Genomic DNA, 6,925 nt, shown 5'->3' on the forward strand with positions numbered 1-6,925 from the left:
CCAATTTCATGATGCTCACCGCCATGCATGAGTAATCTCATCGTAGGCTTTCTGGACGGTAATGGGTTGGATGAGATTTACCATGTAATCAAGTTAGTTTTCTTAGCGTTTGATCCCTAGTATCCATTATGTTCTAAGATTGATGTTGCTATGACTTTGTTATGCTTAATGCTTGTCACTAGGGCCCGAGTGCCATGATTTCAGATCTGAACCTATTATGTTTTCATGAATATATGTGAGTTCTTGATCCTATCTTGCAAGTCAATATTCACCTACTATGTGTTATGATCCGGCAACCCCGAAGTGACAATAATCGCGACCACTCCCGGTGATGACCGTAGTTTGAGGAGTTCATGTATTCACTAAGTGTTAATGCTTTGGTTCGGTACTCTATTAAAAGGAGGCCTTAATATCCCTTAGCTTCCAATAGGACCCCGCTGCCACGGGAGGGTAGGACAAAAGATGTCATGCAAGTTCTTTCCCATAAGCACGTATGACTATATTTGGAATGCATGCCTACATTACATTGATGAACTAGAGCTTGTTTTGTGTCACCCTATTTTATAACTGTTGCATGAGGAATCGCATCCGACATAATTATCCATCATTGATCCATTTCCTACTAGCTTTTCACATATTGATCTTTGCTTAGTTACTTTTCCATTGCCACTGTTACGATTGCTACAAAAACTACTAATGTTACTTTTGACACTGTTATCGTTACTTCCATACTACTTTGCTACTAAATACTTTGCTGCAGATATTAAGTCTTTTAGGTGTGGTTGGATTGACAACTCAACTGCTAATACTTGAGAATATTCTTTGGCTCATGATCGATTGTAAATGTAGTGGAATATTTTGCCCAAACTACGGATGTCGTGTTCTCCACAGGGACTAGGCGACGGAAACTATATTTGGCTAAAGCTAGGTAACTCAACTTAGAAGATGATTGCAAGGAAATATAAACCTAAATTGAACAAGGTAGTTCCCTAAGATCGTCGCCAAAGAAAATGCAAAATAAGCAAAGGGCGAATCATATTTTTACTCATTATCTTTTTGGTAATTTTGCTTTACTTGAGACAATCTAACATACTAACATAGGTCATCATCATCGACAGAAAAGAAGTAACAAGATACAATCACAAAGATAACTAGCAAGTATATATAAGAAAAAGACAAAACAAAGATAGTGGGACAAGAACAGAAATGTTTCACAACCGAACATATATTTATCACAATTAAGGAGCTATGACAGGAACTGGAAATCAAATACATTCATATTGCTTACCTAACAGAGAGCACATTCAACACAAAATTCACAAGCTATAATCTGAACTATTACATGACACACACTCAAATCTGAACCTTGCACGTCTTACACAATCTCAATTATATAGAAAATTCAGGGAGAGAGAGAGGGAGAATAGCAAGGGTTCTAGTTAAGAGAAGAATGAGAGGCAGCAGGGGGCGTTGAGGAGGAGCAACAGCAGTGGCATGAGAGAAGGAGCAGAGAGAGTTGAGGAAAGGATCAGCAGTAGGGGAGCAGCGAGCAGCAGAGTCACAACAAGAGGAGGAGCGGTTCAGCAGTAGTAGTAGGGACAAGGAGAAGAAGGAAGATGCAGCAGAAGAGTTTGGGGGAAGAAGGGAGCAGCAGCAGTTGAGGAAGGCAAGGGGAAGAAGAGAAGCAGCAGGACGAAGCAAGAGGGAGGAGCAGCAACAAGAGAGAGGGAGGTAAGACTCGCGCAGGGCACCATACAACCACGACCTCTAGTCTGGTAGGGAGCGCGAGGTGATGGTGGCTGGATGTGATGGTGTCGGTGGATGGATGGGTTGCGGTAGCGCGGGTGGAGGTGCTGCGGCGTAGTGGAGCTGGTGGAGGTACTGGGTGGCGCGCCGCCACACTGGCTTGGCCGCGGCGGCGGCCGGTGGTGGAAGAAGAAGTGGTGAGGGAGAGAGAGAAGTGCTAGGCCCCAAAGGGATCAAGTGTTGCGGCTAGGGATTTTGTTCCCCACTCTGAGTTGCCACATTTGCACATTGGCCCTCCTCTTCTCTTCATTTCTGCCCAAGAAGATCCTCCTCTTTTTTAGTTTGCTCCCCTAGATTACTTCTTTCCTTCACACTCAGGTCCTTGACGTATTTCTTTCCTGCCCTTCTCTCTTCTCGTTAGCCACATAGTAGAAATCTTGACGATTATAGTGCCTTTGCGCACTTTTCTGCAAAAGAAACAAGTCACAAGTAAATGATCCTTTTATATGATTTTCATTCAAATATGGAATAATTCATAGCACGAAATGAATGAATATATCTCAGTGAACCGTACATTTGAGGTCCAAGAGATGTATATAAAATGTGTTGATCAAGTTCCCCCACACTTAAACGTTTTCTTGTCCTCAAGCAAAGGCATATGACAAGAGCAAGAATGTGAACAATGAGCTGACTAGAGAATGCCAAGTGAAGTAGATCTCTAAACAGTCCATGCTTTGGACTTAGCTAGTGAAAATTAATGGTTAGGAGTGCTTCAAAGTGGTAGGATACTAGTAGACTTGACCATTTTAAACTTCTACAATGATAAAAGAAGATCAACTAGTTCAAATGATGATTGTGCCAAAGGTTCCTAAAGAGAGCATGATCCCGAGAACAAAAAGAACATACACTGGTGATCAGATCACTTATTTACAGAAATAAAGCAATGATAATATTTTATCGATCTCACCAAAGGAACATACCACCGATCCCGAGAACATGGTATACACCCGGCTCGACCAATTATTAGTTTTTTTGTTTGTCTCCCCAAAGGAACATACCACCAATCCAGAGAACATGGTATACACCTGGTTTGACAATTGCAATTTTCATTATTAATTACTGCCCAAGCTAAACCGATTTCACATGCCACCGATCCAGGGAACATGACATGCTATTGTAGGTAGTCAGACTGATTTATTCATTATTACTTATCTTAAATGAACAACACATAAGCACAAAAACAGGAATCATCACTTCTCCATGTCTGGTTCACATGCTACCGATCCAGGGAACATAGCATACTAGTCCATAGTGGTAAAGTGATTGCTCTCAATGGGAACACAATAGGCACAAACTCAGCATCTAACACTTAATGATCTAAGTGTATCAAGGTAAAAGCAGAAAATGATTAAGTTTACTAGTGCACTAGGGATTTGAGAACTCAAAACTAACAGCTTTCACTACTTTCAGCAAAGCAAACAGGGTGTAGATCACTAGTTTACTAGGCATTCAACAATCAGTTCGCATATTCTCATCAAGCACCATATGTCAAAGGTGAAATTCAGTGGGACGACATTTAAGAAATGGCACAAGCAACCCACATAGCAATTTAATTCAACAAGCATCAATGGATGGTGATTTCAAAATGGGTCATGAAACAGCTCACTGGGCATTGATGATGTAGCACTCGCTCGATCACCTCACCAACTGCAGCTCCTCTCCTTTTGCTTATCTATCCTCATGCCTGCTCTAGCTTCTCCCTTCCTCACGTGTGTGCCCATTGCTTATCCTCATCTCTGTGCTCAGGATCCACCAAGGTCCCAAGGAATGTCACCTCGAACCTGGTTAGCATGTAGTGATTCATGCACAAGCAAGAACCTGAAAGAGCACTCAATTAAAGAGACAATGCAAGTGGAGGGATAATACCCTCCAAGTCATCAATCGAATATTCAATTACATAAGCATAGCTATAAAGCACATGTTTAGGATGGTAGAAATCGGCAAGTTCAACACTAACATGAGGATGATATTTATCATTAAGCTCAAGACTAGCATGGGAATTATATGTTTCATTAAGCATAGGACTAGCACGAGGAAAATAACTATGATCATCACAAATGAGAGTAATGCCACTAACAGTGTATATATCATCATATCCAAGCAAATGAGTTTTCAAATCAATCCTAAGTGATGGTATCATGTAATGTAAGGTAGTAGCAAAGAAATTATACGGACGCATGTCATCAAGAGGATTGGGTAAACCTGACACATCACGCTCATGTATGACAATAGGCCAATGAATCTCAGGTTCTTCATCTTCATCTACAGCAGCTTCTTGTACTTCTTCAGGAGTAGTAGATGATGAGTCTTCAACTTGATCACTTGGGAATTGCAGCTCTTGATCATCTTGTTCCTTGTCTTCTAGTTCATCTTCTTCAATCTGAGGTATCTCTTGCTCAAGGCACTTGCTATCTTGCTCAGCTAGATGTGACGGTATTGGAACCTCACATGTATCAAGGGGAATCCGAGAATTACTCAGCTCAAGCTGTGAAGAAATAGTACTGCCAGCGTTGATGTTATTCTCAATCTTCTTCAGTTCTTCCACTAGCTCATTCCCACTCTTGATCTTCTTCATTTACTCTAGTATAACCTTCCTAATAGGATCATCCTCGGCACTCCAAGTGAACTCGAGACTCAAAAGTGCGAGCTTGTCTATGTCATCGAACTCATCTTGTTTGGGCACTTGTGTTGAAGGTGTTGGTTGACCAAATGGAGGACCATTTAACTCCATTGGACACATCTTCCGGTGTTGAGGTACATGAATAGGAGCTGAATAAAATTGTTGTGGTGCATAGTTGTTGCTCTCCTCATTGTACCTAATTCCCTGCAATGGATAACTAGAGGCAAATGATGAGATTTCAGGGTTGTTGTTCCTATATGACATATTCTGGTTTTCAGGCCACCCATATGAGTAATTGTTTTGGTATGAGCTAGTTGTGGGGCGAAGCTCATGCCATAACAATCGGGAGGGTGAGAGTAACCACGCTGACATTCAACGGGTGAATGGCCCTGAAATCCACAAATATGGCATGTAGGAGCAACATAAGGATGACCTCCAGAATAAGGATCATAAGAGCTAGGCCTATCCTCAAAAACTACTTCTCGTTGCCGAGCTAAATCATCTAATCGATGGGAAATCTTACTTATCAGTTCTTAAATACTTTGTGTGATGTTTGTAGTGTTCCTCGCATCTCCGAGACAATCTGAATAATATGACATAACCGAGTAGATAGCTCTAACCTGCAAAAGGAAAAGAAAACAAAAAGATACTAGCTAGAACATGGGTTAGTGGTTAGAGATATATCACAAATATATGGCACAAACTAGAGAAAGAAGAAAAACCTAGTCTATAGCCTAACACAATCGCATGACGCTAGTCCCCGGCAACGGCGCCAAAATGATCGATTGTAAATGTAGTGGAATATTTTGCCCAAACTACGGATGTCGTGTTCTCCACAGGGACTAGGCGACGGAAACTATATTTGGCTAAAGCTAGGTAACACAATTTAGAAGATGATTGCAAGGAAATATAAACCTAAATTAAACAAGGTAGTTCCCTAAGATCACCGCCAAAGAAAATGCAAAATAAGCAAAGGGTGAATCAGATTTTTACTCATTATCTTTTTGGTAATTTTGCTTTACTTGAGACAATCTAAAATACTAACACAGGTCATCATCATCGACAGAAAAGAAGTAACAAGATACGATCACAAAGATAACTAGCAATTATATATAAGAAAAAGACAGAACAAAGATAACGGGACAAGAACAGAAATCTTTCACAAGAGAACATATATTTATGACAATTAAGGAGCTATCACAGGAATTGGAAATCAAACATATTGCTTGCCTAATAGAGAGCACATTCAACACAAAATTCACAAGCTATAATATGAACTATTACATGAGACACACTCAAATCTGAATCTTGCATGTCTTACACAATCTCAACTATACAGAAAATTTAGGGAGAGAGAGAGAGAGAACAGCAAGGGTTCTAGTTAAGAGAAGAATCAGAGGCAGCAGGGGCGTTGAGGAGAAGCAGCAGGAGTGGCATGAGAGGAGAAGTAGAGAGAGTTGAGGAAAGGATCGGCAGTAGGGGAGCAGCGACCAGCAGAGACACAATAAGAGGAGGAGTGGTTCAGCAGTAGTAGGGACAAGGAGAAGAAGGAAGATGCAGCAGCAGAGTTTGGGGGAAGAAGGGAGCAGCAACAGTTGAGGAAGGCGAGGGGAAGAAGAAGAGCAGCGGGACGAAGCAAGAGGGAGGAGCGGCAACAAGAGAGAGGGAGGACAGACTCGCGCAGGGCACCATACAACCAGAACCTCTAGTCTGGTAGGGCGCGCGAGGTGATGGTGGCTGGATGTGATGGCGCCGGTGGATGGATGGGTTGTGGTAGCGCGGGTGGAGGTGCGGCGGCGTTGTGGAGCGGGTGGAGGTACTGGGTGGCGCGGTGCGGCGGCGTTGTGGAGCGGGTGGAGGTACTGGGTGGCGCGCCGCCATGCCGTCCTGGCCGCGGCAGCGGCCGGAGGTGGAAGAAGAAGTGGTGAGGGAGATAGAGAAGTGCCAGGCCCCAAAGGGATCAAGTGTTGTGGCTAGGGATTTTGTTCCCCACTCTGAGTTGCCATATTTGCACATTGACCCTCCTCTTCTCTTCATTTCTGCCCAAGAAGATCCTCCTCTTCTTTTAGTTTGCTCCCCTAGATTACTTATTTCCTTCACACTCAGGTCCTTGACGTATTTCTTTCATGCCCTTCTCTCTTCTCGTTAGCCACATAGTAGAAATCTTGATGATTATAGTGCCTTTGCGCACTTTTCTGCAAAAGAAACAAGTCACAAGTAAATGATCCCTTTATATGATTTTCATTCAAATATGCAATAATTCATAGCACGAAATGAATGAATATATCTCAATGAACCGTATATTTGAGGGCCAAGAGATGTATATAAAATGTGTTGATCAGCTCCCCTTGTGTCGAATCAATAAATTTGGGTTGAATACTCTACCCTCGAAAACTGTTGCGATACCCTATACTTGTGGGTTATCAAGACTATTTTCTGGCGCCATTGTCGGGGAGCATAGCTCTATTCTTTGAGTCACTTGGGATTTATATCTGTTGA

The 6,925-nt window shown here is 42.2% G+C and overlaps 1 long non-coding RNA gene across 1 annotated transcript; it reads right to left on the reverse strand.

Moving 5' to 3' along the window:
* Nucleotides 1-1,260: 1,260 nt before the first annotated feature.
* On the reverse strand, nt 1,261-6,385 carry LOC119354350. Its single transcript, XR_005170803.1, has 2 exons — nt 4,950-6,385; nt 1,261-4,643 (listed from the first exon to the last, which is right to left on the reverse strand). It is a non-coding gene; the product is annotated as an uncharacterized LOC119354350 (long non-coding RNA).
* Between the last annotated feature and the right edge of the window lie 540 nt (nt 6,386-6,925).

The sequence above is a fragment of the Triticum dicoccoides genome, chromosome 2A, assembly GCF_002162155.2.
Source record: "Triticum dicoccoides isolate Atlit2015 ecotype Zavitan chromosome 2A, WEW_v2.0, whole genome shotgun sequence".
Classification (NCBI taxonomy): Eukaryota; Viridiplantae; Streptophyta; class Magnoliopsida; order Poales; family Poaceae; genus Triticum; species Triticum dicoccoides.